Source organism: Coffea arabica, chromosome 3e (genome assembly GCF_036785885.1).
Source record: "Coffea arabica cultivar ET-39 chromosome 3e, Coffea Arabica ET-39 HiFi, whole genome shotgun sequence".
Taxonomy (NCBI): Eukaryota; Viridiplantae; Streptophyta; class Magnoliopsida; order Gentianales; family Rubiaceae; genus Coffea; species Coffea arabica.
Genome location: NC_092315.1, coordinates 46,374,746 through 46,384,596, shown reverse-complemented (window position 1 = coordinate 46,384,596; position 9,851 = coordinate 46,374,746).

Genomic DNA, 9,851 nt, shown 5'->3' with positions numbered 1-9,851 from the left:
TTTGACAATTCATCTTCTTCGTTTGGTTCTCTGAAAAAAAAATTCAAAGTTTATCGTATTCATGCTTATTAAGTTGAATAAGACAGAAAAGTAAAAATGAACTTGTGGGTAAAAATGCCATAGCCATGCCACATCTTTTGATTTTGCTGAGAAACATGAATGAGTCAAGTTCTGCAAATAGAGTGGGAACATACAATTTACCGTCATCTTAACTTGAGCAATTAAGCCCAACTTTGTGTCTCGATCCTAACATACTCCATCTTTGATCGAATTCTCGTACCCTTTTTCCAGCAATTGACCTATACTAAGCAGATTTGTCTTTAAGTCTGGAACAAAAAGAACATCAGTGATAGTGTGAGTAGAAGAATTTCTTTTACTTTGGATAGTTACCCTTCCTTTTTTCATAATGGAAATTGTAGAGTTGTCACCAAACTTAACAGTATTACGGAATGACTTATCCAACTCAGAAAATGCCTTCTTATCTCCATACATGTGGTTGCTGCAACCGGTGTCTAAATATCACATATTTTGTTGAGTTTCTTCACTCATGTGACACACCATCAAAAGAGACACTTTTTCTTCTTTTTTTTGCAAAAATTAGTCCTTATACCATTTTTGCCTATTCAAAATAGTTCGATATTCCGACTGATAATGGCCATACCTATGACATTTGTAGCATTCAACATTAGATTTGTCTGTTGACTTTGGTCTTTCAGTTGTTGGTGGATGGCCTCCTCATCCTCTTCTTATTCCTTGAAATTGATTTTCTTGGTGCTGGTAATGTTGTTGTTGGTTGCCACGATCATTGCTTCCTCTACCTCTACCTCTACCTCTGTCTCCTCTCCATGTTTAGTGACTTTCTATTGAAGTTTCAATGCTTGCTTCTCTTTCTCTTGTTAGTTAATTTTTTGTTCATGAACCAACAAAGAACTCTGCAACTCATCAATTGAAATTGCATCAATATTTTTCGATTCCTCTATACAGCATACAACAAAATTAAATTTTGTTGTCATCGATCGAAGAATCTTCTTGACAATGGTGACGTTCTCCAAATTCTCTCCATGGATTCTCATCTTATTAGCGATTGCCATCATTCTTGCGAAATAATCTATGATCGACTCACTTGACTTCATGCCTAAAGTCTCAAATTCGGTCTGAAGAGCTTGAAGCTGCACCCGCTTTGCCTTCGCATTTCCTTGATACTTTTTCTTCATGGAGTCCCAAATCTGTTTGGAGGTATCTTTGCTAAGAATTGTCTCCAAAATAACTCAATCAATAGCTTGAAAAAGATCATTTTTGGCTTTAAGATCTTTCAGTTTCAATGCTTCCAACTCTATTTTCTGCACCTCTGACAATACTACTCCGACTGTTGGCTCTGCTACTCTAAATTCGACAACCTATCAATACTTCTTGGATCTCAAGAAGTTCTCCATTAGCATGCTCCAATGATCATAGTGACCATCAAAGCGAGGAATTGCTGGCTACACAAAATTATCGCTGGCCATCGTAATTTACCAATACAATTCTCACAACTTACTTTTGTTTTCACTCACGAGCCTAGCTCTAATGCCAATTTGATAGGGAGAAATACCTCAAGAGAGTCAATGGAAGAGTCTAATATGTAAGTCAGGCAGTGGCGGAGCCAGAAAAAATTTTTAGTGGGGGCAAAAGCAATTCTAAAATTTTTAACTACTATTTTTTTAGTTTTTTAAGGAAAAAAATATTCACCAACAAGTACAAATGATGCATATATTTTATGAAAAATATCAAAAAATAAACTCAAAATTATTAATGTAATAATAATTTTATTTCAAAAGCAAACTAAACCATATACAATTGCTCATAGCAAGTTTTCATATTTTGATAACGATTTACAATTTTTTCATTTTGAACTTCACGAAGTATATTTTTCTCAATATAAATAACTAAACAATTATTCATCCAAGGGTCTTCCATTTTATTTTGTAACCGATTCTTCACTATATTCATTATTGAAAAAACCCTTTCTACGATACCTGTAACAATAGGTAAAATCATAGACAACTTTAAAAGCATATAAACCAATAGATACACAAAACTTCAGGGGGTACACTTGAAATTATATCAAATTTTTATAGGTATTATAGAAATTTAAGGGGGGCAGTGGGGGCCTATAAACCAATAGATATACAAAACTCCAGGGGGCATAGTTGAAATTACATCAAATTTTTAAAGGTATCATAGAAATTTAAGGGGGCAGTGGAGGCCCAGTGTAAATCCGCCACTGAAGTCAGGAACCCAAGTTTGACCCAAAAGGTTAAACTCTTAGGTCTTGGGCCCTTATTTACATATTAACCGTTCTTTTTCTATCTCTCAGACCAATGTGGGACATAACAATTTACTCATCATTCTAACAAAATTTTTCCTTCATGAGTAACCCCTCACATTAAACCCAAATTTACAAGTCCTTGTTCGAGCCTACTTTAATATTGAACACAAGTCCACCTTATCATCTAAGATCATATCTTTTCCCAAATATAAACCCACTTTTCTTCAACATCCAAGCTAGATTTTTGGACCTCTGCCAACCCTTGGTTCCATCTCACACCAACCGGATCCCCTGCCAAACTCATGATACACTTGGTCCAACACTAGCCAAACTCCTTAGCATTTTGGCACTTCGATCCACCACCAAGAAGAGAAATTTTCACCAGTCCAACTCCGAAAAGAATCCATTTGCCCATGAGTAGTCTAGTCTCACAACCTGAAACTCTGATACCACTGTTACAATTATTGAGAAAAATAATAAGAGAAGCAAAGGATAAGAGTTTATTTCTTTGTAAAACTGACTTAACTCATAACATGAAATCACTCTATTTATAGAGTTCAAACCAACTCCACTAACTATCCCAATAACTCCACTAACTCCATTAGCTACTCCACTAATTCTACTAACTCCATTAATTAGGTAAAACAAAATAACATGATTAATTAACAACAGTAAATATTTCTAATAAATTATTGGGGTACTAATTATTCAAACAATTACCTTGAGTGGATGTCACTATCAGCTAGGTGAACTGATATTTACTTCACAACATCTTTATCGATTATTACTTTTGTCTATTGAAATCATTGATCATATTGAAAGAGTATGTTTTCTATACTCAAATTATTAAAGTGCTTTTGGTGATTAACTTCTATAATAATATTCTATAACCTTGGTATCTAAGTTTGTATTTTTAATAATAATAGAAGTGTAATAATGTCATTGTGCTCTTTTTTGTTAATATGATCTTTTTAAATATAAAAAGAAGTCTTTTTTTGAAAAGAATATAAAAAGAAGTCTATTGTAAATATATAAAAGAATTTTTTGTTTCACTAGGATTTATATGTTAATTAGCAGGTATACATGACAAGTATTTCATAGCCTGATATACAAACTAGTTGGGATACCGTATGATGGTAGAATATTCAAATTGTATATTAATTCCTAAGAGTATTGCTCGCAATTGTTTTTGGCACCTAAGAGTATTTCAGTCTACCAATTTACATTGAATATTTTGCCGAATACACCAATAGTTATACGAGAATAATAACGTTTCACAATAACTATTCTATTTTCATGCATTTTATCCTATTGTAGATATAGTTATTAGAATTGTGACTTTGATCGCAGGATCATACTGTATCATCACTAATAATTCGAATCGCATGTAGGTCGAAATTTAATATTAATTTAGCAAGATTGATAGTATCGTGATCCGAATTGTACTCTATGTTCGTAAAATTATATGACAATTTTAGTATTTTAATCATATCAATAATTCGTATACGCACCAATCACAAGTAACAGGTCCACCCCTAACTTACTTTTGTCGAAGGCCATCGTCTTTCCTGGGCCATCAAGTCTACTTTGCTCCTTTCTCTTATATATTTTTTTTCTCAGTGGGACTTCGGTCCATTTTCAGATTGAGTAAAGGAAAACGCTGTGCAGACTGTGCAGTAGCGCTGATATAATTTCAGAAATCTCCTTAAAGTTTCTAATAGTTGCACTGGCTTTTTCTGATATTTTAAAAATTTTAGATACCTTCCCTACTAGAAATGGAGCCCAACACTTACATCATGTCTGATGAAATGATTGAACTACCCTTAAAGCTTGTAAAGTATTTGACGGTTATGTAAACTTAATCAGTTAAATAAATAGTTAAACGACGCTTACAAAAAAAATAGTTAAATAAATTAATAGAAATAATCACAATTATAACAGGAAAAAAAAAAAAGCTAAAGAAGTCAGACTTGAAAAATAGAGGAATAGAAAAAAGAGACATTTTTTTGGGAGTGAAATATTGAAGAAACCAAGATAATGCTTGCCCAAGCCTGCAAACCTGCAATTGACAGCCACAGTAACAGCAAAAGTGCAAAACGGAAGAGCTACTGATTAGTCTTCAGACACATTAATCACGAATCGTACCGTATTAACAAACTGGGGCTTTCATCACAGTCCAACAATTAAATGTACACCACCATTGTTAAAAGAATAATAATAATGAAAACAATTACGATTTACAAACCGCACAACATAATAGCCAAAGCAAAAAGAATTTCCAAGCCAGTGTCCTTCAAACAAAGAATCTCCAAGTCTGCAACAATAAGTTTCCCTTGCTAGCTTCTTCGGCATCCATGTTATTCCTGACTCGGTTAAAACAATTAACACTACAACGATAAGAATCTCTACCGCTGTAATCTTTCATCCCCCACACTTCAATTGTTTTTCACCTTGGTACACACAAATTGTGAGGACCCATCTCGCATGAGTTTATGGATTACTTAATAATTTGGGTTAACCACTTTAAACACGTGGTTTCACCTCAAAAGTTACTTGAGCTAGCCTGTGGAGTCGGGGCGTTATAAATGGCATTTAGAGCAAATTTTGCGTGGTCTCTGTGCGAGGTAATTTTGGGCCAGTGGTTGGGTTAAGATTTTGATAAACCTCACATGCTTCTTTTATTGATGGATACCACATTGGATTTTCTATTGGACCTGGTAATCAGAAGTTTGATTCGCAAAAACAGGGAATTTAACTTTTTTGAAAGAAAAAGCAATTGGAAGAATGTGCTTCCTTGTGCTGTCCCTCATTACAAATACTCAGTCCTTTTGAAGTACAGTGTACTTCTTGGTAGTTGAGGAACTGGCTATCATGTCAAATTACAGTCGCAACCTGGTTAGTTCCTCTTCTTCCTTTTTTTTAAAAACAAAATTTGTAATAAATTGGATCCAAAATTCCTACTTTGTCTTCTTAAACTCTTACATGCAAGAATAATGACTAAATTTGGCTTACATTGAGCGTGTTGTAGTCGACATACTTTGAGAGCTCTACAATATTTAACAGTCATTAATGAAATATGACGAATTGCAATGTCTTTTCATATACTAGATGTAGGGTGTAGATTGAACAGTCTTTCGTGGTACATATTGATTTTATTTCCTGTAATATGACTTAAGGTCCAGGCCTTGAGATTAGCTCTCCAGTTTTAAAAGAAAGTAAAGTCGGAGTTTCGTTATTACCAAATGTGTAAAAGGTTACCTGTCAAGAAAGCATAGTTGAAAAGATTCATCTGTACGTTCTCTGCTGTTGCTAAATATTGAATAAATACATTGGGAATATGCCATGCCTATGTGTTCAGGTCTTCTTGAAAAACATGTTGATTTAGTGTCATGGATGTTATTGGAAGTTTATTTGTGATACAGCTTTCATGAAAGTTACCGTAAGAAATGCATAAAAACCTCCACAATCCTTCAAGTGTTAGCTCTCTCTCTCTCTCTCTCTCTCTCTCTCCCCCCCCCCCCCCCCCCTCCTTCACAAGTCTTAATTATTTGGCCATAAGTGCATTCTCTAGGTAGTATTTTCTGGATTCATGGAGCTAAACATTATATATTCTTTGACATATTTGCTTAATGAAAGTTATTGTAAAGAAATGAGGGAAACCTCCATAACTCTTGAAATGCTAATTCTCTCACACACACACACATAAACCTTTTCTAGCCATAATAAAGTGCATTATCTAGCTTGTATCTTCATTGTTGCGATTTTTAATGATCTGATTTCCTAATGTAAGTTTTAACCTGGACTTCAAGAAGTGGCAGATTCACGCAGGATGGTTCTGTTTGAAGGTGCAAATGTTGGAAATTTTTCCTAGCGATATAGCCTATGCATCTTGAGCCTGGATGAATCTCCGACAATGCTTTTGACCTTTTGAAAGAACTTGTACTGTTAACCTGTAGACATTTTGGTTCAATATTTTGATCTTAAACTTGGCTCGATCGATTAAATGGTCTGAAAATGGAAAACACGTTGTGGACTTGAATTCAGCATCAGATAGTGATAGAACAGTTATTTGGCACATTTTGCAGTGTTATTTCGGCCTAATTTTGGCTATTTACTGTGCTAAGTACTGAGGTCTAACTCATATTTCACATTGGTATGAATTATAGGTGATCGGCATTAAAAATGATCTCGCGGGGAAAATTTCCAGAAAACTTGTCGTCCCAGGGCGTGGCCACGCCTTGGAAGGTGGACGAAACCGAAAGACGGACCGTGGTCCACGTGAACCCGAAGCGGGGGATCAAAACTCCAAAGGGGATAGCTTTTTGAATTGCTCCAGACGTCTCTGGCCTTGATTTTTCTCTTGTGCGGCGGCTATAAAGAAGGGAGGAAGCAGGATTTACACGTCATCAAGACCTTAGCTTTAATTCTCCTTTTCTACTTTTTGTCAGACGCTTTCCGTCGTTTCTTTTTGGTTTTTTCTTCGGCAGCAAATTAGATAGCTAGATTGACATTGAATCAAAAACAGTAGCTTTAGTTTTCTTTTTCCCAGGCGCTAGACGTCGCTTTCCTCTTCTGACTTTCAACTTTTCCGCTGGACAATTCATTCGTAGCTTTGGCTTTGTAATTGGGACTCCGAAGCAGGGACGAAGGCAGGGCCTTTTCGGTTGTTATTGCAGTTAAGTTCCCTTTCCCAATTCCTTGGCAAATAATTAAATGAATTCAATTAAATCACGCGGGATTGAAACGATGAGAAGCGGCTAATTTCCCCCTCTACCCAAAAGGTTGACGCAAGGGCGCGGTCCATAATATCTGTGAGATCTAATCAAGCTTTCATTATTTCCTCCAATTTTGTTGCTATTCGTGCGTTTCCTGAATTAATTGTTCATGGGTATTTGATTAATTGAATATCAACGGCCGGGTATTTGATTTAATTTAATAGCCTACTGCCACGTTAATTAAATAGAATCCGTAATTGTTCATTTAATTGACACCCCGTGGCAACCACCATAATTGGTTTTATGATGGGAAAACGCAGGATCTAACTTAAATAAACCCTCTTAGCGCGTTTATTGGTTAGGGTTGGGTTCTTCTAGCTTTAATGCAATTGGGTAATTAAATTCCTACGGTCGTACCTAGGGTTGTTATCTGGTTAGGGAAGCAGTCAATGGTCGTACCTTGACTGTCGAAAAGGTAAGGAAGAACTGGTTGTCAGAGCTTATTGATAACTATAACCAACATAGTGATAAATGGATGAAATATCTTTGCATCGATGATCATTTAATTGGACCGTGCCTGCGCAGTTGATCCTTTGGGTAGAACTTTTGTTAATTGCTATTTTCAGTGAATTGTGCTTTGTGAGTTAGTTTTGAATTTTGTTTGTTTTATTTTATTTTATTTTTATTTGCCTCCCATTGAAAATCCCCCAATTTCGTTCTACTAATTTGGAAAGAAATAATTTCCTACCTGCTCCCTGTGGAATCGACCCTACTTGCCATTGTACGCAAAATTAGTATTTTTATAGACAAATCCGGTATATCGGATCAAGCAAACTCTTCGGGAACAGGGTGAATCAAGTAACCCATTGCACACCTAGGGTCCCTGCTCCAGTACTTGGATTTGTTCTATAATTATTTAATTGAGGTGGTAATTAGGACTTTTTAGTAATTATTATTGCACAGGTTCGGCACCTGTCAGATAGATATAGTTGTCATTTTCCTGCTATTGGTTTTAATACTTCACTTTCCAATTCAATACCAAATTGATATCATTTGATCATGGTGGCAGCATCAGTTTTGCTTTAAACTGTCAGAAGAACTTGGTAGTTGTTTATCTTGGCACATAAACTGAAAAAGATTTGACTGGCATTTGGGATGTGATGGTTCCTAAAGCCGTTGATTCCTTGTTTACTATAGAAGGGTAGATGAGCTTAAAGAACTTCATTTACTTAGCTGGAAGAGCAGAAAGAGTAGAGAAGTAGAAAAGCTTAAGAAGTGCTCATAAGAAAACAATTTTGATCATAGTAATATTAGTGTACTTCAAATGTTATATTTGTTCGTATTGATTTATTTTTTACCAGAATTACAAAAGCTAATTCTTAAGGCAAATATTGGAATCTAAAAATCATGCTTTGTGTTGGCTTGTCAAACCAGCAAAAATAAAAGTTCCTACTCTAATAATATGGATTTGACTGTAGCGGTGAGTAGGGTCGTATCCACAGGGACTGGGTAATTTATTTCTTTGTGAAAAATAGGGGATTAGGAGAAATTAGCTAAATAGCTCACGTGAATAAAAATAAAGACAATATCACAAAATTAAATAAAACTAAACCAATGAAAGACAATACTCTAGTCGAAGGTCTAATTTCCACTTTGGTTCATTTAACTGATCATCGATGCAAAGGTGAAATCACTTATTCATGAATAAACTGGTTATGGTCGTCAACACGCTCTGACAACCTGCCCCGTCTTACTGTTTCGATAACCACAACACACTCTGTGGCTATTTCTCTTGCCAATTAAGCAACCCTAAACAAACTCTTAGGATTTAACCTATTGACAGCATTAATAATTAGAGAAGCTACCAATTCTAACCAACAAACACACAAGCTCGGTTCATTTAAGTTAGATTATATATTCCCGTGACATAGATTTGAAAGTCTCTTTTATAATCAAATTACATCACGCGCCACAGATACTAAAACCATCAAACAATTACGGATTTGATATTTTAGATGGCAATAGACTATTTCAACAATTAAATATTGATCAGGTATTTAACTGTAGAAAATAATCATAAACATGGATGACAGAGAATATATAAATACTCAGAAATAGATGAAGCAAATAAATCAAATTAGATCTCACAGAATTGTCGAACCAAAGCTTCAATTATCCTTCAACTAGAAAAGAGATTAGCCACTCCTCATGATAGATTCGCGGCCGTAAGGAATATTAGGGTTTATTGTAGAGAAAAAGAGGAAAAGAATAAGAGCCAGTGGAAGCCCCCCTGCCCACGTCTGTTTTCTCCCCTATTAATAGGGGATGGGCTCCTCTTTCCTTCTAAGACTCCCAGTTCCCCTAAACTAACCAACTAAGACCTTTTAATTGGTTTCCCAAAATAATTACATCGAATCATGGCCCCTCAAGGTCTCCAATCCGTGGCTAATGTGTCAGCCTATGGGATGCAACCGGCTCTTTGACCAATTGATAGATTTATCTTGTGTCTTGCAAACTTTTGACTGCTTTATCAAATAAGGCGTGGGCATGCTTTATAACGAAAGCTCTTCTGGACATGGACCTTTAGAAGCACCACTTCGAGTTTGACAAAGCATGGGCACGCTTTACAAGACGTCTTCTGCAAAGTCGACTTTTAACGCGTCTTTTACTTCATTCTCACTAACAACTCCTACAAACAGTACCGAAATTCAAATATGAGTGAAATATATCGATTAACGCCATATTTTAGCAAAACAAAGGGGATAATATGTACCAATTATATGCACAATTAGCCACTTAACAAATTCCCCCACACCTAAACAATGCTT